This window comes from Pipistrellus kuhlii, unplaced genomic scaffold (genome assembly GCF_014108245.1).
Source record: "Pipistrellus kuhlii isolate mPipKuh1 unplaced genomic scaffold, mPipKuh1.p scaffold_m20_p_7, whole genome shotgun sequence".
Lineage (NCBI taxonomy): Eukaryota > Metazoa > Chordata > Mammalia > Chiroptera > Vespertilionidae > Pipistrellus > Pipistrellus kuhlii.
Genome location: NW_023425573.1, coordinates 3982008 through 4003764, shown reverse-complemented (window position 1 = coordinate 4003764; position 21757 = coordinate 3982008). Strand labels below are relative to the sequence as shown.

The 21757-nt window shown below is 36.4% G+C and overlaps 1 protein-coding gene across 2 annotated transcripts in view; it reads right to left on the bottom strand.

The window, feature by feature from the left end:
• Nucleotides 1-21757, bottom strand: part of ERBB4 (erb-b2 receptor tyrosine kinase 4) — an 819175-nt gene that overhangs the window by 626256 nt on the left and 171162 nt on the right. The window lies entirely within an intron of this gene.

The window sequence follows — 21757 nt, the reverse complement described above, 5'->3', positions numbered from 1 at the left end:
AAATTTAAGAATTTAGTTCTCAGTGGCACGGATCCTAGAAATCACCTCTTTTACTTAATAACCATGGGTTCCGTGCCCAGGGAAGAGGCTCCTCAGGGCACACGACTAATTAGTGGACGAGTTCCCAAGAGGCAAGATCTCTTACTTTCTAGTGAGATGCTTTTGCATAATGATAGGCCACCAATTGTTAACAGTCACACATCACATGCTATGCTGTATTTGTATGTGTGTTTGTGTGTGTGTGTGAGTGTGTGTGTGAGTGTGTGTGTGTGGAGTGAAGGCAATTAACGTACTAACCAAGTTGATAAAGTGAAATCATCAGTGACATTCTCTACTGTGTGACAAATATTCAATATGTGCGCTGTAGTTGGTATTTTGCCAATCAGTGTAAGCACAAAGAAGAATAAGGAAAAACTATCTGTTATTGACAAGCTCACAGTTTAATAGAGCACAACAGAAATCACAATAGCACTGATTATGCGATTGAGTGTGACTGTGCATGAGTGTGCGGAAATGATTCCTCAAAGGGTGTAAGAGTACCCACGGAACAGGCAGCTGTTTGCAGACCTTGGGCTGTTTTCTGTGGCACCTTCTTCAAACATACATCTGCCATGCCACACTGCAGGTGAAGCAGGAAACTTGGTTTGTGAACAAGAGCTTGCTTCAGTCATTTAGACCCGGGTATTTAGACTTACAATGTGTATCTGTCCATGCACATGCAAGACTGAAACAGCTTTTACATGGCCCATGACAATGTCCTATAGCCTGTACTAATTAATAAAAGAAAACATAGACTTACAGATGATTCTAAAGAATACTATGAACATAAATTAATAGTCCTACATATATTTTAATCAGTTTCAGCATAATTCAATCATATATTTTATTTTTTTAAATATATTTTATTGATTTTATACAGAAAGGAAGAGAGAGGGATAGAGAGTTAGAAACATCAATGAGAGAGAATCATTGATCAGCTGCCTCTTGCACACCCCTTACTGGGGATGTGCCCACAACCAAGGTACATGCCCTTGACCGAAATCAAACCAGGGACCTTTCAGTCCCCAAGCCGACGCTCTTTCCACTGAGCCAAACAGGTTTCAGCTCAATCATGCATTTTAAAAGGGTCTCCTTCCCTCTGCATGGAAAGAAAAAATTCTGTATTGGAAGAAACATTTTATTTGAAATAGAAAACATTATGTGAGAGAAAACTAAAAATGCAGTAAGAGTGAGAAATGTGTGTCTCTATCCTTACCCAACCTCAAATATATTCAAGAATGATGTGTTTTGCAGTAGATTTTCCCCCATCATCTCACTTTCTCTCATATCATTTATAATCCTGTCTTAAAATTATAGTAATCCTTACCTCAAAAAAATGCATGTACATTTATTTCAACCTGTAAATTATAATACACATTAGCTATTATTATTGTGCCCAATCACCTAATTAAAAGTTGTGACTTTGAAATTTATCAGAAACATCTTCTTTTATAACTATTTATATGGATTCTATCAAAACTGTAATTATGATATTTAAAGCAATTTTAAAACACTTTTATAATTTTCAAAATATTTATTACTGCCTAGCTTTTTAAATTATTGCCTTGAATTTAGTAAAATAATTGAAAGGTGAGAAATAAGGATAAGGGTAGAACAACACAAAACCAACCTTTAAAACTCTATGTATGAATAATATAGCTCTCTTTGCCTACTTTACACAGCTTCAATCATGGAGTCAGGATAGGGAATGACGGCAGGGAGCTTGATAAATCTCATTCAGGTTCAGTTCCATACGCCCTGAGGGCAAATCCAGGCATGACGCCTTCATGTGGTACCCACTGAACCGGGTCATACGTGGCAATGTCTGCTGTTTGGTCCTGTGATGAGACAGCATGGGGAGAACCAGCTGGCCAAGGCTAATGCACCATCTGGGCTGAAAAAATATTGCCAATTTCATTGGCAGAGTGGAAACAGTGAGTTTGTAACTGAGCTATAAATCAAAAGCAGGTCTTGCAAGTTGTCAATTAAAAGTCTGACATATTGATGTCCTCAGTGCATGAGTAACTTCTTGCTTTTTAAATATCATTATTTACATAATAAAACCCTTTTAAATATCAATCTCTACCTAATAAAAAATTACTAGATGCACCCACAAGGAGCAAATCAGCACCTTATAAAATGTGACCTATAACCTTTAAAAAAAAATGAAGATAAGGCAGATGGGTTGCTCATACATCTGTGATGGCATTCTGCATATCCAAAGGATATCAATTTTTACTTAAAATAAATTTAAATTGAGAGAATGTCCACTGACTATTATTATCTCCATGTGTTTCTATAACCCAAATGAGAAAACTATATATACACCAGAACTTACTTTTTTCATATATAAACAAATTATTGTCTACCATAATATCATGATCCAGTAGAAAGCATATGGGTTTGGGGATCTGGTAAACTTGGGCTGAAATCCTTGCCTTGTTTCTCACTAGTTCTATGGAATTGTGCAAATGAATCCCAGAGATGCTGCAATGATGTGGAAGGGTTAACAGCAGTGTATATAAAGTAACTGGAACATAACAGTTATGCTGTAAATGATAGCTGCATTACTGTGATGCAGGCAAATGATACATTTGCATAGTTTGATTTAAATGTGTGTTGTTTCTAATCAGAGCAAATACACAAATTTTAGTCAGAAAGCAGAGAACATAAAACTCAAACTGATTAGCCCTAAAATTTTTGCCAGCCATTCCTCAATTTCATCACCAGATTTTATGCAGTCAACTCTTGCTGTTTTCTTTCTATTTTTTTCTTTTTTTTTTCCAATTTCCTTTTTGAGATTATCTCAAGCAGATAACTCTAGGATTGATCAAGCTCTGCTGCCAGTTGTTAAAACTTCTGGGATAATCAGCCGAAACCGGTTTGGCTCAGTGGTAGAGCATCAGTCTGGGGACTGAAAGGTCCCGGGTTCGATTCCAGTCAAGGGCATGTACATTGGTTGCGGGCACATCTCCAGTGGGGGGGAGGGTGTGCAGGAGGCAGCTGGTCGATGTTTCTCTCTCATCGATGTTTCTAGCTCTCTATTTCTCTCCCTTCCTCTCTGTAAAAAATCAATAAAAAAAAAAATATATATATATATATATCAATATAAAAGAAATACTTATAAAAAAGAAAAAGAAAAAAAACTTCTGGGATAATCAATGGACAAAAAAAACTCAATCAAGAGCCACCATTCACGGAGCACTCAATATGTGAACGGGACTATGTTGGGTACTTTATAAATGTTATTTCCAACTTAAGCTATAATAATATATTAGTAACCCAGGGAATCATCATGGTAGTCAGCATTCAGACTCTGATTAGGTTTGATCAAGGCTGCAACATCAGGGAAGGCCAGACAGATATTACAGACTCTTTGCAGCTTTCTACCAATTTCTACTCATCAACAGATAGCCCTGGAACCATGTAGGATAATTATAGAATGGAACAAGGAAAAGCGATCAGAGAGAGAGCTGAGGACTGGTCCTTTACAACATGAAATTTTGTATACTCCTAATCCAGAAAAAGACATTGACTTGTTTGATTTGAAATGCCATATTTAACAGTTCTTGAGCAATGTGCAACAATATTTCGAGGTCATATATTAGAATCTGAGGAATATCTATATAAGTATAGACAAAAGAAAATAATTAATTTAGTATACTTTCTTCATCCTCCTTTCCCTCTGCCTCTGTTCTAAATGATCTGCATACCCCAATCCATTCTTTACCCTACTCTACCTTGGGAAGGACAGAGTGCCTCTTGTGTGCCACTGGCTTCCGCTCAAGTGTGAACCATCTGAAGACATTTCAGGTGTTTGAAGAGTCAGAGGGCGGAGACTACAAGTATTCCCCGGAGCTGGGGACAGGGTGAGACAAGGCAGGAACTCACTCTGAGGTACTAACCACGTTAATCCATCCTAATTTTGTTTCCAAGTCTGCATCTCTCAACAAATACAGCTCCCTTCAGACAGATTATCCCTGATGGTTCCAACTGTCATTGGGATCCCTAACTGGCCAACCCTAAGGATAATCATTCACCAATGTTGCTAATCTTTGTCCCACCAGCCCTGTTTTACACTCCCTGGTATATCTCCTATATCTAGGATACTACAATATCATCTTAAACTTGCTCATGATACTCACTGAAACCCTTCAATATTCAAGACAGATACTAGGAGTTTTCAACAAAGAAATTAAAGAATATGCTCTTTTGCAGAGTTTCTATTATATACAGCAAAGTCAGATATACATACAGCAAAATGATGATTTTGTTGGGATGAGAACTAGGGGAAGGGCGCATGAGGGATATAGAGATATCAGATCAGCCAATGCTTAATGAAGTCCTAGAAATTAGGATGCCAGGTCCTAAATGATTTGTTCAAATGGATATATGCCTTTTTTTCATCCTGAAAACACCATATTAATTCTATGTATTCCATAGCAAATCTCCATTTCATTGTGAAATACTTTTCTACACATGGTAATAATTATCATAAGAACAGGTAACATTTATTATGAGCTCAGTTTTTCAAGTGCCAGCTATGGGTTAAAGGCTTTACATAGATTATCTCTTTGATTCCACAAAACAAACTGTGAGATAAGTATTACAATTGTTCTCATTTTATGTAATCTGGGAAGTGAGGCATAATTAACAACATATCCCAGAAAATACACAGCTAATAATAATAATAAAAAAATACCTAACAAGTCAAACCAGGAGGATATCCTGTTTTCATATATTACAAAGAAGGAGGGAGGTGATTACTCATAATGATGTAACTTACTTTTTGCCATAAATTCAAGAAACATTCATGAACCACTAAATCCTAATGATGACTCTAACGCTAGCTAATGCTTTACAGAAGGATGCAATGAATACCTTCTCAATTTTAAGATATGGAATTTACTGGAAAAGTCTTTTGTTTACAAATATTCAATAAAAATATTTGTGAAATATCTTCATTGTTTTAGAAAACATGTAACACAAACATTTTAAGTGCACTTTTCCCTCTGCTACTATTTACTCAGGGCCAGTCTTTAATATGGGACTGACCTAGGTATTGTGAAATCATGACTAACTTCCCCTGAAATTTTGCTTTGAGTCTCATTCAATGGCAGGGACACAAAGGTAATTATATAGCATTATCTATAATAATAAAACCTTAATATGCAAATTGACCAAATGGGCAAACAGCAAAACAACCATCCAGACAACCTTCTGGAGGAAGCCGAGGCTGCGAGGGCCAAGCCCCTTGCATTCATTTGGTGCATCGGGCCTCTAGTTTGTAAATAATAGCCCCAGGAATGCCAGCAGAGTATCAGCATCCTAGGCATCAGCATAAGCAGCAGGCCCCTGGAAATTTAGATTTTAAGCACTAATGAGCATCAATAGTCAACAGAAAGAGGTCCATTGTTTGAAAAGATGGGTGAATCTTCATAATATGTTTTTACAAATGATCTTTCAATTCGGTTTGTTTCATTCATAGTACTGTGGCGTGGCTTGGAGGAAATGCTGTGTGTTTTCTGTTTGATATTTTAACTACGGTGTCCTACGTTAGATCAGCTGGAAATGGTCTTGACATGTGACTTGCAGAACAGAGCAGTTTAACATTCTTTACAGTGAGATATAAACTTATGGCCCCACATTTTAATTTCTCCCCTTTTCTTACCTAAGTTATTGGAGCAGAAGTGAGAAAAGTCATTACATCAGCAAATTAGTTCACCCAAGCAGTTGCCTCAAACTATAGGTTAATTTGAACTGTTCAAATATAATTACTTTAAAAAGGAAAAGATTCATTACTTTTGTGGCATTTGCTGGTTCATTGCACCATTGTCGGAGATTGTCAATAAACAAATTACAAATTGCCCTTCTGCTGAGCAGGCCTCCTGAGAATACCTACTTGTACATCTTGCTTTGTCTCAGTGTGTGTGTGTGTGTGTGTGTGTGTGTGTGTGTGTCCGTCCCATATTCACATGCTCTTGGCTTTAACATTTTAAAACATTCTCAGTTTTATCCAATAATTACATAGATGCATTGCAAGGCATATATATATATATATATATATATATATATATATATATATATATATGCTTAAGTGAAAAAAAAGACTAATCAACTGAATGTCAGGTTGACTGGTCGCTATGATGTGCACTGACCACCAAGACAGATGCTAAAGGCACAGGCCCTCCTGTCTGGATCAGGCCTGCAGGGATCAGGCCAAAACTGCTATCCAGCATCCCCTGAGGAGTCCTGGATTGCAAGAGGGTGCAGGCCAGGGACCCTCAGGTGCACAAATCCATGCACATTGGTCTCTATAATAATAATATAAATATTGATAGAAATGCTAAATAAAAAAATAGGATGTTATTTAGAGTTTGCTTATTTTTGTGTGTGTGTGCAATTTTGGGTTTTTTTTTGTTTGTTTGTTTGTTTGTTTGTTTTGTGTTTTTTTTTTTACCAGGAGCTTCATGAAATTGATTGAAAACATTTAGTTTGCCAGTATGTCTGCATTTTAATTTCAATGTTAGCATTAGTGTGATTTTTTTTGGGGGGGGGGAGGGGGGTTAAGATAGCTTCTTTTTCTTTTTAAGAAAAAAGTGAAAATGTTTTATTTCTACTTAAATAAATAACCTTGCCTTGCTTTTGAAGCTATGCTCTCCTGCCATGGTCATAAACCATTGTTTATGCAAAGAATAATAAAGGACATTCACGCCTCAAAGGAATGTATGAAGAAATGAAGGGAGGGAAGAAAGAGAGGAATAAAGGAAGCAGAAAGAAGGGGCAGAGGAATGGGGAGTTGGAGAAAGGAGAGATGAGAAAGAAAAGGGGGAAGGATGAGAGTAAGGGGAGGAAGACATCCACATTTTTATTTTCCTTCTCTGCCAAGAGGAAGATTTATATTTCAAATCCAAGACTCACTTGGACCAAAAGAAGGCAGATGACCACAATGAGTTATCTAACCCATTATCCCTTAACAAGGACTGCTAGAATGAGCAGACAAGCAGCACCTTTCAATAAAACTGAGCATTTGCCCATATTATCATCTCCAGTGCTTCAGGGATTAACAGAGCTTCAGACAGGAGAAAAGTCAGGATGTCCCCCTATTTCACCTTATTGACAAAACACTACAATGACATGCATTTATATTTGCCTATACTCTCTGCCTAATCACGTAAGCATAGTTATGTTTCTTTAACCACAGCTATTAGGATGTTTATTTCTTCCAGCCGGGCTAAAGTTCACACATTCGGAGCCACTGACATTGATTTTTGTAAATCATGAGGACAGGTTCTTTTTACCGAGACACAGGCTTAATATTGCTTAAGCCCTGATGGTTGTAAAGAAGAACACTAATCTCAGGAATCTTCTTGAATAGCATCCGTACGTTTGAATTCCAGTTTAATTTAATCATAGGCTCCAGAGTGAGGCCATGCTTTTTTTAATATATGACTCCATTTCTCAAAAGTGGCATTGGTTTTGATGAGTTCAAAGAAAATATGGATCAGTAACTTTAAATTCAACCGAGTAACTTAAAAATAAAGACAAATGCTTGAAGTCAGTGCCATGGTCTTGTTCCAGGCAGCTGAGCTTTCTTGAGACAACTATTTAGCTCATCTTATAAATGTTAATTTAGGGTAGAAAATGCATGGAAAAGAATTACCTGAGGAAAAATCCTTTTTGGAAGCAGTAAAAGTAGAGACATAGAGGAAAAGTAGTATACAAAATGATTTTAAAATAGATAACTTCCCTAACTTCCCAATATAAAGAAAAAAATTACATGATTTCTCTCTCTCTTTTTTTTTTTTTATCATTATGATCTGGTCTTTAAAGAGTTGATAGCAATACCGCATACTGGAGATTTCAAATCATGCATGGGCAAGCCATGCAGTATGGACCCCTTTTCCACAGTTTTGCTTTCCATGGTTTCCGTTACCTGTGGTCAACCGTGATATGAAATATTAATGGGAAGTGCCAGAGATGAACAATTCATAATGTTTCAATTGTATGCGCCTCTGAGTAGCAGGACAGAATCTCTACCCACCCTTCATCCTGCCAGGGACTTTAATCATCTCTTTGTCCAGGGTCTCCACACCATATTTACTGCCGTCCCTTACTTCCTAGTCATCTAAGTTTGGTATTGGACCTACTGTTATGGTATTGCAGTGTTTATGTATAAGTCACCCTTATTTTGCTTAATAACAGCTCCAAAGTGCACTAGTGGTGATGCTGGCAGTTTGGATATGCCAAAGAGAAGCTGCAAAGTACTTCCTTTAAGTGAAAAGGTGAACATTCTAGATGTAACAAGGAAATAAATGGTATGCTGAGAATCCTAAGATCTACAGTAAGAATTAATCTTTTCTGTGAAATTGTGAAGAATTTGTGCTAGTTTGTGGAGAGACAGACTGCACTGAGTGGCCAGATTATTATGATCTCTGAACACATAAAAATCTGGCTCTCAGGGTATATCCTATATAATAAAAGGCAAATATGCAAATTTTGCCCTCAACCAAGAGTTCAACCATCAGGCAGGCCAGCTAACCACTCATGTTCCCTCCCCCAGCCAGGCTAGCTGGACCCCACCCATGCATTCAGAGATCATAAGAATCTGGCCACTCAGTGTATATTAACTAACTTTTATTACAGTATATAGTTATAATTGTTTTATTATTCTTATCCTTATTAATATCTTATGCTCAATTTATAAATTAAACTTTATCATAGGTAAGTATGCATAGAACATATAGTCTACATAGTATAGAACATATAGCCTACATATAGTCTATAAGATAATAGCATAAAATTCTTAAATATGTGCAATAATAGCTAATATAGAGTAGCATTCTGCTTTTAATATTTATGTCAAGAAATAAACTCTTTCATATCTGCCACACACACCCCCCCCAAAATACACCATTTAATTGTCCTTGGCATTTTTAATCCAGCAAGATAATTGTTTACCTTCCATTGGAGACACAATATTTGAAACAGAAAAGGACTCTGTAAATAAAACTCTCCCTGAGTCTACATATAATATACTGTACACAAACGCACCAATGAGCCGCCTCTCAGCACCGTGATGGCAGAGAGCCTGGGCATGATGGATGTCCGCTTGGCCGGGAAAGTCAGGCATGGGCACCCCTCTGCTCCGCCACCCATTTCTTTATTTAATTACACCACACTGAGAACACCGGGCAATAAAACTGCATTTTCATCCATAGCTGATTTCCTCTTAGAGCTTGTCATGTTAATAGTGAAATAAATTGCTCTAATTGTCAGCAAACTTCATCAAATTCACATTTCCTCTTCATTTTATTCAATATTTATTAAACTCCATGTCCTAACTTGCCTGGCAAGTAAAAGCAGTCCAGTTTCTGAATAAATTTATATCCTAATAGTCAGTGTGGTCACATTTTTTTTAAACGAACGTTCTAATTTTATATTTAAAGTTTAAATGCATTTGTTCATACTGCTTTTGGAAAATCTATTGTGAATAGTTGATTATAAACTTACTTATCCAGCAATTGTGATTTTACACTTGGAAATAATAAAAATTTAAACATAACAAAAGTCAAATGCAATCATTTAAGTCTTCTATCAGGTTTCTGGATGGCATTTTCAATTGACTAAACAATATTTTGTGTTCCATATTTCATCATTCATGAAGAGCACTGAAATAGTTTAAGAGAGAGACGTATCAAATAAGTATTAAAATGAGAAAAAGAACAGACCTCACAATAAAATGTCAGGTCAAACTTGAAGGCAGAATTGCTATACTCCAGTCCCTGTCATCGGTAGGTTTTGCCTCAGTCACTTACTCTCCCAAGGCCTCAGTTTCCCTTTTTCCTAACCAAGAGTTATGTCATATGATAACTTTTCAGGTCCCCGTGAGTTCCAAAGTCTCTATTATTTAGTGATAAAGAAACAGAAGCTGGAGAAAGCATAGAGTGCAACTGTGAGCTAAGTAGCTTCTCTGGTTAAATACATACATTAGCTCTTAGAACCTCAGGTGTAAAAAGAAACACTAGGACATTACTACTTCACTAAACAAAAAAAAACTAAAATAAAATAAATATGCTGATCATTGGCAGAAACAAAGGTTTAAAAAAAACTACTTCTTTGCAAATATATTACAAACAGAAGTTTGAATTACATAAAATCTATTCAGTACTGGTTATTAAAAAAAAAAAAAAAAAAAAGCACGCCACCTTTTCTTATGTCCACTAAGAACACAATGTTAAACTGCTCTTCTGAAAGGTATTTCAGCGTGGGTTTAAGTAATAGACTAAGTTTGTAATTTTCTGATCATTTGTCTAAAGAAGAGCATAAAGAATGAGTAATAAAGCTTGTAATAAATACTTAGTATAGCCGTAGCCGGTTTGGCTCAGTGGTAGAGCGTCGGTCTGCGGACTGAAAGGCCCCAGGTTCAATTCTGGTCAGGGGCATGTACATTGGTTGCGGGCACATCCCCGGTAGGGGGTGTGCAAGAGGCAGCTGGTCGATGTTTCTCTCTCATCAATGTTTCTAGCTCTCTATCTCTCCCCTTCCTCTCTGTAAGAAATCAATAAAATATATTTTAAAAAATAATAATAAATAAATAAATAAATAAATAAATACTTAGTATGTTTCTAACATTGGCCCTTTCAAATAATAATTCCTTGGGATATTTTTATCACATACATAATATGAGATTGAGGTCGTAGGCTAGTGTCTAAAATATAAGGATTGTATGTAATTGCTTTAAATAATGAGGTGATATGAGGCAAAGTTATAATAATATTATACTATTTTGAAAATAAGACTTGATTTAACTTCTGACCTCAAAACAGGCCATCAAACACATCTTGATTAAAAGTGTTCTCAAGAAGTAGTTGAAAGCTGGTTAAGGTTTTGAACAGTAGCTTTACATTTTCTCAAATATTCAAAGAAATAATACATTGAAGTCCCCAAACCATGTGTTATTACCAAGAAAGACATAACTGTCTTTTTAATAAAGCAGTTGCTGTTTTTCCCCTCTTTATCCTATCTAGCACTCCCCACAAAAATCCTCTATAATTCCGGTAAAATAACCGAGACAGAGATGAATGGGTTCAGATGAGAGTTTCTTAGTAAAATTACCTGATTGTTGACTTTCAGCTAAATTGCAGTCATTGAGAAAGAGTAAGCATAATTGGTTTAGAAAATACACAGTAAGTTTTAACTGAATATCAATTTCTATGAAATTCCTCTTTCAGGATCTTATTTGCCAATTATAGCATATAATGAATTATTTCGGGAATAATGAAATAGTTACAAAGCATAGCCAGGAAATTTTCTTTCTTCGTTCATTTATTCGTTCATTCAGTGCAGAAGATAGCAAGCCTCTTCAATATCTAAAACTACATCATATTTAGGCACCAGCTACCCATGAATGAGTCCCAAGAAGCAGCTTTGTTAATAACATTTAGAGCTGACATTTTCTCTGCCAGACATCTTATTCCTACCTGCATTCATTCTCCAACTGATAGTTCTACAAAAGGCTTGAAGAAGCATTAAGAGACCAAAAAGTAGTTTGAAGTTACATAGTTTGACCCCTAGACATCATCTGTCCAAAATATCAAAGGGTGAGCAATACTTACTGATCAAATATTTTACCTTTAACTCTCCCATGCATCAATTAATATTTCATGGATTTATTTTTTTTTTTACAGAGAGAAAGGGAGAGGAAGAGATTCAGAAAGAAACATCGATGAGAGAGGAACATCAATCAGCTGCCTCCTGCACACTCCCCACTGGGGATGTGCCTGCAACCAAGGTACATGCCCTTGTCTGGAATTGAACATGAGACCCTTCAGTCTTCAGGCCGACACTCCATTTACGGAGCCAAACTGGTTAGGGCCAATATTTTCAATATTAGAGTCCCATACTTGAAGTAAAAACTTAAGGATCTGACCCTTTAAATGTTAAGAGTTATTGTGACTGATTCCACAGAAATCAATACCTCTTTCCATGTCGACAAACTGGTTTCTATAGCAAACTTCCTCCCTGTTAAATGTTAGCTTATTGTCTTAAAGTCTCATACTATAATCATTTCATCACATCCAAAATTAAAATTCACCAGTGTCCCTGTTACAGCCAAAATTATTAATATTGATACTATTTTTAATATATTTTCATTTGCATTTCATTTATTCAAATATCATCACATTGGACAATTTTAATTATACTCCATTGTTTGGGACTTCACACGGGTGCCAGTTCATAGTGGCATCAGCAGAGAGACTGACATAAGCAATATCCGGCCTGTCTCTTTGGAAGGGTTTGGGGGAGGAAGCTAAAACATTCATCTAATTAACCTATGTTACTTCTCTGGACTCTTTAATAAATATTTGCTTATATTTTCTACACAGTCAGCAACTGTCACGCCTTCTGGATTGTTATACATAGGCATATATATGGATATAAAATATCAAAAGCCATGATAGTTTAATGTATTTACTGTTTCTAACATCACTTTCCTAAATAATCCTAAATGGTTTAATGTCTCTGTGTTTGAATTCCTCCCTCACAAAAAAAAAAAAGCTCAGAAGTTTCTTGCAAACTAAACTAAAAATTGGGAGAAAAATAAAGGAAAATTACTTCATTTCCAAGAAAGAAATTAAATGATTCACTTAAAACCATGAAACCATAACAAGCAGAGAGTACGTATAGCTACTGTGATTATAGAGCAGCCCTTCCCAGTACAAATACAATATGAGCCACATGTATAACTTAAATTTTCTTGCAGCCACAATTAAAAAGTAAAAAGAAACAAGTGACATTTTAAAATCATATATTTTATTAAATTTAATATACACAAAACACTATATAAAACATGTAATCAATGTAAAAATTATTAAAGACATATTTAATATTTCTTTTCTTGCCCTAAGTTTTTAAATTTTGTGTGTATTTTATACTTCACATGCATCTCATTTTGGACTAGCCAGTTGCATGTCCTCAGTAGCTGCATGTGGCCGGTGGCTATGGTTTCATGGCAAGTGTAGAGAATGTAAGCTTCCTTGAGGCTGAGGCTTGACTTTGTATACTTCCCTATCTACAGGATTTAGGATACTACCAGACTTATAGTAGAAATCCAATAAATGTTTGCTAAATTAAATTTTCAAGTTAATAATTTAGCTTGAAGGTGAAGTCATCATACTACAGCTACAATCAGAGAGGCTAAAACAATGTGGGTTCTAGTGGCAGAATAAAGATTAAATAAATAGGGAAATTTAAAAAAAAGACACTAGAAAAAAAATAATAAAAGTGTAATATGCAAATCGACCAACCAGCAGAACAGTGGAATGACCTTCCAGATGCAGCTGGGACCATGAAGGCTAACTCGTGCACAAATTTCATGCACTGGGCCTCTAGTGAGACAAAAAAAAAAGGGGGGGGGGCGCGGGGAGGTATATGGAAGGCTGAAGCAAAATGCTACCAACTATTAATGGCACTCACCTTTAGTTTTTAAATAACTTATTACCATTGTGTTGCATTTAATAGAGAACAGGCTCTCTATTAAATGTCCATCAGAGCTATAAATCACAATATCTCACCGTGTCTATTACTGGTGATTTCCCTTTGAATAAACAAGTTTATTTCTTTAAACATCACTTCCGAAGGACAGTTTTATCCACATTACCCATTTCAGAGCCTCCTGTTCCACAAGAGTGGCCTAAACTCATCTATCTCACATGAGCAGTGCAAAGTGCCTCTGACAATCAAGTAAAGAAAACTCTAGGCACCAACATTATCATCACAAGCAGGTACACTTGTCCTTTTCTTATCTCAACAAACTCTCAGGACTGTGTGTGCAAACTCCTGTGAACTTCTTAGAAGAGAAGGGCAAGATTCCCAATTAGTAACTCATCACATGCTGACACATTGCCTCGAGTACTAAACCTTTTAAAAACTAAGCACAGGACACTTTTTAAAGAATATATCTATGTCAAATTTAGAAACAAACAGGATTCCATACATTGGCCAGAAGCAGGAGGAATCCCTTACTTGGGGAAATGAGATGGGGCAAAACTGGCAAATGCAGAGGAAGCTACATCCACATCCTAAACTGTGCACAGGCCAAAACTTTTGGGAAGATAAAAGCAAATCCAAAGGCTTCTAAGATTAAGCTCCCCTAAACAAACAAGGAAAGACAGAGGGCACCGGGGGCGATTTGTGAGCATCACTAAGCCTTTCTGTCCAATCCTGGAAATGGTTCAGTTCCTCAGCCCACCTTTCAGCAGATTGTTGCCTTGAGGTAAAACCACCTCCTTGGACCCTAAAAAAAGTGAACACCCTTCCTGAATAGGCAGGCATAAGAGTCCCTAAGTCTCTCTCAGAAGCTTGTATTTCTGACCTTAAGAGCAGATGGAGGTGGCTGACGAGTAACGCAAGTGGAGAGAGCAAAGTGAATGAAGACTCCTTTCATCTGTTACTCTTTTTTAAGATATATATATATATATATATATATATATATATATATATATATATATATATATATATATATATATATTGGGTCGGCAGCTAAGTAATTGCGGGTTTCACACATATATGGCTTCAGTTGAATTTTTAGGTTTGCAGACGTAGTACAAATGTAAAACACATTTTGTTATTTGATAGTTGGCTATTCAGCTGTTAATCAGTAAAAAAAGTTTTTTGATCTGTTTTGTAGTTTTTGTTTGGCGTTCGTTGAAAAATGGAAAATCAAAAGGAACATTTTTGTCATATTTTGCTTTTTTATTTCCACAAAGGGAAAAACGTATCCCAAGCTCATAAAAAGTTATGTGCTGTTTATGGTGACGAAGCCTTAAAAGAACGGCAGTGTCAAAATTGGTTTGCCAAATTTCGTTCTGGTGATTTTTCACTCAAAGTTGAAAAACGCTCTGGTCGTCCAGTTGAAGTTGATGACACCCTAATCAAAGCAATAATCAATTTGGACTGTCACAGTACAACACGTGAGATTGCAGAGAAGCTTCATGTATCACATACATGCATTGAAAATCACTTAAAACAACTTGGCTATGTTCAAAAACTCGATACATGGGTTCCTCACGAACTGAAAGAATCACAGTTAACGCAACACATTAGCAGCTGTGATTTGCTAAAGAAACATAATGAAAATGATCCATTTTTAAAACGACTGATAACTGGCGATGAAAAATCGGTTGTTTACAACAATATCAAGCGGAAAAGATCGTGGAGCAGGCCAGGTGAACCAACTCAAACAACATCAAAAGCTGATATTCATCAAAAGAAGGTTTTGTTATCAGTTTGGTGGGATTACAAAGGAATTGTCTACTTTGAACTCTTACCACCCAACCGAACGATCAATTCTGATGTCTACATTGAACAACTAACGAAATTAAACAATGCAGTTAAAGAAAAGTGGCCCGAATTGACAAATCGAAAAGGTGTTGTATTCCATCATGACAATGCAAGGCCACACACATCTTTGGTCACTCGGCAAAAATTAATGGAGCTTGGTTGGGATGTTTTGCCACATCCACCATATAGTCCTGACCTTGCACCATCTGATTACTTTTTGTTTCGATCTTTACAAAACTCCTTGAATGGTAAAAATTTCAATAATGATGATGATGTCAAATCGTACCTGATTCAGTTTTTTGCTAATAAAAACCAGAAGTTTTTTGAACGTGAGATTATGATGCTGCCTGAAAGATGGCAAAAGGTCATTGATCAAAATGGGCAATACATTACAGAATAAAGTTATTTAGTTCCATGAAAAAATTGTCTTTGATTTTCTTTAAAAAATCCGCAATTACATAGTTGCCGACCCAATATATATATTAATTTCAGAGAGGAAGGGAGAGGGAGAGATAGAAACATCAATGATGAGAATCATTGATTGGATGCCACCTGCATACACCCCCCCACTGGGGATAGAACTACAACAGGGCATGTGTCCTGACCAGGAATCAAATTGTGATCTCCTGGTTCCTGGAGATGTATATATTTTTTCAATGATTTCAGAGAGGAAGGGAGAGAGAGGAGAAAAAAAACAAAACAACAACAACAACAAAAAAACACCAAAAACATCAATGATGAAAGAGAATCAGATCTGTTGCCTCCAAAACAGTCTCCACCAAGGATTCTGCCCTGACCAGGAATTGAACTGTGATCTCTTGGTTCACAGGTCATCATTCAACCACTGAGCCACACACCGCTGGCTAACCCTTACTCTTCAAGGAACTACACTGCAGTGGAGCTGGTCAAAGACAGACTTATTTAATTTAATTATAAAACTGTGAAAGTATGCATTTATCTGCACATAAATTCACTTATTACCTGTGTCCCAACTGTATTATACACTCTATTAAAAATAAGAATGTGGCCGAAACTGGTTTGGCTCAGCGGATAGAGTGTCAGCCTGTGGACTGAAGGGTTCCACGTTCGATTCTGATCAAGGGCATGTACGTTGGTTGCGGGCACGTCCCCAGTGGGGGATGTGCAAAAGGCAACTGATCGATGTTTCTTTCTCATCGATGTTTCTAACTCTCTATCCTTTTCCCTTCCTCTCTGTAAAAAATCAATAAAATATATTTAAAAATAAATAAATAAATAAAAATAAGAATGTGTATTTTATCCATAAATTTACTAACTTAGTGTTCAATAACTATTTATTGGGGAAAATCACTGATTTTATGGTTGGCAGGTACCACTTCTAAATTATATAAGATTAAATGAATTAAAAGAGTAAACCTGCTCTAAATAAATGTTTAACTATGTAAGCAGTAAATGTAATTCATTTAAAAATCAGATAAAATTCAGATATACACAGGAATAATTCGTATCTGTTCTACTGAAGTGATTACTGAGATTGCACATAGCAGAGATGTAGTGACTGTTAAACAGAACAGCTCTAGAATGAGTAGAGGATCCCAAACTGCTTTCTCCTCTTCCTCCCTTTGGATTGTATTTTCTTTGTTTCTATTCTTTTCTTCTCCCTACATTCCTTCCACCTCCCACCTTCCACCTTCTCTGTCTTCTATTTTTTAATTAAATCTTAGGTAGCAGATTGTTTCGAAGGAAGGAGATAACACACATTTCTTATGCATGCCAAACTCACTGCAGAAGCAAATATCTGATAATTGCTTAGATATAAATCTTCCCAACAAATGAATTAAAAACACAGCTTCTTTCACATTTCAACCTACCGTCTAATTACCTGAAATGTAACACGACAAAAGACAAAAGCCAAAGTAGATATGAAGTTTATAAGGAAAAAAAAATTAAAATCATTACTATTGTGAAATTTCATAAAATTAATAGTTTTTAAAAGTTATTAGCTAGTAAATCTTATGCCTTGTAATTACAAAAATATCCATGAATGAAAAATTTGGAACTGACAAATAAACAAGTCAAAATAGAGCTCTTAAAACTAACTTTTGAGAAATCAATAAATTCATTCTGCCCTTCTGTGATCATCTTATGACCTTAGCTTTCTTCTTGTATAATGTGATTGTCATATATTTTATACACTTCAGTGAAGAAACATACTGTCACACCACTGTTAACTACTCCATTCTACTGACATCACGCTGATACTGTTGTATTTAGCTAGTTATCAATAACAGAAAGGAAAATCAGACATCACTGGCACGTTTCCTGCAAAACACTGGGGGAGGGGCCCAACAATGAAGACAGATGAATGCCCAGGAAAGCTGATGTCAAAGCTAAGTTACTTTCCCCCCCCCCTTTTTTTTTAAATATATTTTATTGATTTTTTACAGAGAGGAAGAGAGAGGGAAGAAAACTAATAATGTCGATGAGAGAAAAACATTGACCAGCTGCCTCCTGCACACTCACTACCGGGGATGTGCCCTCAACCGAGGTACATGCCCTTGACTGGAATCATACCTGGGACCTTTCAGTCCACAGACCAACGCTCTATCCACTGAGCCACACCGGTTTGGGCGCTAAGGTACTTTCTTGACAGTCACACCTAAGGACGGAGATTTTTGGCCAGAAGGTGTGTGGCCGCTGCAAGTGTGTGGACATCTGGGATCTAAAATGCCCGGAACAAAGACTTTCGCTCTCTCGGTTCCTCTTGGCACTCTTGGCTCATGCTTGGCTTCCTGGCACTCTCCCAAGCGGATCAAGGCCATGCAGACCCCCATGCACAATGGGCTAACGGACTGCAATGAGCTTCATGTGGGGGTGGACCCGGCTCCAACATGGAATAAAAACTTTGGACACTGGCTTTGATTTTAGCTCTAAAGAAACTTCTTCTGCACTTATTCTATGACTGCACTAAGGGAATTATAACTCTGGAAATGGAGGGCTTTCACTCCATGCAAATAAAAATCACTCATTCTCCTAAGTGTGTCTTAGAAAATCCCTTTTCTATGTCTATCTCAAGGACTCCACCCCCAGCAACAAGCAGGGGAGATCAGGCATGTTTTTCCTCTGGTGGCAATGCCACACATACATTTAAATGGCTTAATTTAAAATAATAAATGAGAGTGTGATTCAATGCTGCATTCCATCCCACCTGTGTAGAAACAATAAATGTGTCATTTTATGAATATCATGAAATCCCTTAAAATGACACTTTTACCACCATCCCTTCACATCCATCACAACTTAGTTTTGTTTCCAGTGATTATTTAGTTAGGGGATTTTCTATTTATCTTTCATAGCTTCTCATTTTGAAACATTTCTTTAATCCTTTATAAACGTGGGTACCATTTACCAATTTGGCTGGGCCTACTTCTAAATTTCATTGACTACTTTTTACTCTCTTCTACTAAAGTATCAAGGTGGTACTGAACCTCTCATTTCTTGAGGCCCTTTTGAGCATGACAATTTCCATTTCCCCCAAACCCAAACTTAGAGGATCCACAGCTTTCAAATCTGCTTCCATAGACTTAGTTTAACAGTGAAAGGCGTAGTTAAATAAATTATAGGACCAGGGTCCTTTCCTTAAAAAAAAATGTGAAATTACACTTTATGATGAGTTAGCTAAATTAGATCATCTTTTAAAATGCTGAATTTACTAAAACACTGAGTTAGGAAACCCTGTTATCAAGTTATTTTAAAATGTAACTGAGATCAGGTTTGTCAAGGACTTTTTGAAAAGCACTGGATTGAAAATACTGCACTCAGATTCATATAAATAAATAGATTTTCAGATTGTCTTTGTCTATCCTTGCATCAGTGGGTTGCTTTTTATGTGTGTTTTTTTAAATTATTTTATTCCATTATATATTTTTTTCTGAATACTCTTTCAAGGACTCTCTTTAACCAATCACCTTGTGACTTACAACTTCCCAACGTGGATGCTTAAGAGGTTTAAATCAAAGTTTGTGGATAGATGGATATAATACATATGCTATAATTTGTTTTAACTGTTAACACAAATTATATATACATACATACGTGTGTGTTTACAAATTAATTCATTGGAAAAACGTGTTATTTTAAAAGTTTACTTGCCCAGCCAACATAGCTTAATGGTTGAGTGTCCACCTAATCAGGAAACATGCCCCAGTTTCAGGCACAACCCCCATTAGGGTCATGCAGGAGGCAGCCAATCCATGATTCTCTCTCATCACTGATGTTTCTATCTCTCTCTCTCTCTCTCTCTCTCTCTCTCTCTCTCTCTCTCTCTCTCTCTCCCTTCCTCTCTGAAATCAATAAAAATATATTTTTTAAAAGTTTGCTTATACAGAATCAACCAATTTTCTATTATAGACAGGGGGAAAAGGAATATTAAAATTACCATATTTTGGTGAACTCCTTTAAAGAAGGTGCAATTTTTAACACCTCTGAGAGCTATTTAGTATAACAGTTGATTAGCATGTGGATTCAATTACTATTAAGTCATTAAAAATTAAAGGAAAGTGTCAATTAAGAATGCAATATATTTGAGCCAACACCTTAATTGTGATCTCCACCCAGGGCTTTTAACCTAAAAATAGCCTTTTTCTTCCATTTGCTATTTTACCACGGGCAAGTCATTATAAGTCATCATCAACATTATGTCTTTCACTACTTTCAATTGTTAACATATTTAGAGAACATGAATTGAAATTCTAATTGTATAATGAAGTGAGAATGAATTAATTAACAACTCTATGCTTATGAAAGCCTTTAAGTTAATTTATTTTTTTCTTAAAAGAAAAAGACCAGTCATACCTTGAGGTACCTCTATGTCCTTTGAAATCATGCAAGTTATGAACAGGAATGTTAAGCATTATACAGTACATATTATAATCACGCATCAAAATAATAAGCTCTCAGAACTATGGGCAGAATTGCAAAAACATGCTTTTTATTTACAAGCTTTTTAGTTCTCCTTTAATATTTGATCCTACATTATAGCTGTTGCAAATAAGACTGAAAACAATTTAAAAAGTATATGATATTATTACATCCCTCTGACTGTCTCTTTTTTCACATTAATTGTGAGGTAAAATAATGCAAGAAATATCAATAAGCAAGTTACACATAATTTGGAGTATTAGGGTTACAGATTTGGTTTCACTTAATTATATCAGTCTTAGAAAGACTAGCTATTCGAAAATGGGTATCCAACAGATGGCTGTTAAGTGAATTTTAGATAATATACATAAAGGTATGTATGCACAGATACACACACACACACACACACCACAAATGAAATTATATTTCACTTCTACTAAAGTTTTTAAAGGTACTTTTAAATTGTCTATATAGGCAACATAGCTTTGATTTGATACTGATGTTAGTTTGGCAACATCAACATTATCTCACAAGATCTGTAATGAATCTAATGACAGTGTCATAACCATGGCTTCTGTAACTTCTCCAGACTTATGCAAAAACCTCCCATGTGTGGTTAAAAAGCACAGTTGTAATTTTCCAGATAGTCTTTGCCACTTTGGCAGGTCAAACAAAAAATGATACTTAGCTTTCCTTAGTATCAGATACAACAGCCAGAATTCAGATATTTTGTTGAATATGGATTTTCGTTTTGAATTTTGAGGCCATAGGAAGAAACATATCCTATTCTATATAATGAAAGGCTAACATGCAAATTGGTCCCACAGGTGGGAGTTCGACCCACCAGGAGTTAGACGTGCGCTGACCACCAAGGGGCAGCATGGAACATGATGGGTGTTGGCGATGTGGCACTAGCAGTGGGCGGCGGTAGAGGGCCATGGTGGATGGTGGAGCCAGGTAAGTGGACAGTGCCAGGCCAAGGCAGGTGCGAAGCGAAGCCCCAGCCAGAGGCAGGGGCAGGCAGTCTGGGGAAGGGAAGCACCAGGGAGGCCCTGGCTGCCAGCCAGCAGCCCCTAGGAACCCTACCCATGCACGAATTCCTGCTCTGGGCCTCTAGTTATAGAATAAGACAATGTTCCTGACACTACACTGAGCTAATGTTTTCTAAAAGCAGTAATTGCAGTTAGAGAGGGCACACTTACAATGTGGAGCTAAGTACAAACTTACAGTCCCTCAAAAAGAATTAGCAAAGGAGCTGTACCATAACCTTCATCTTACTCTTTTAATAAATATGTATCCAAATCTTCATTACATTAGGAAGAAGCCAAATATTGATTCCTACTGTACAAGTTAAAAAAGGTTCTAAACACTTTTATGTGCATGAATAACATGGCTTTATTGGCATGTCATGGCTTTAAATGACATTATCCTTTGAGGAAATTATCATAAAGCATCTTGTTTCCTGTGTACCTTT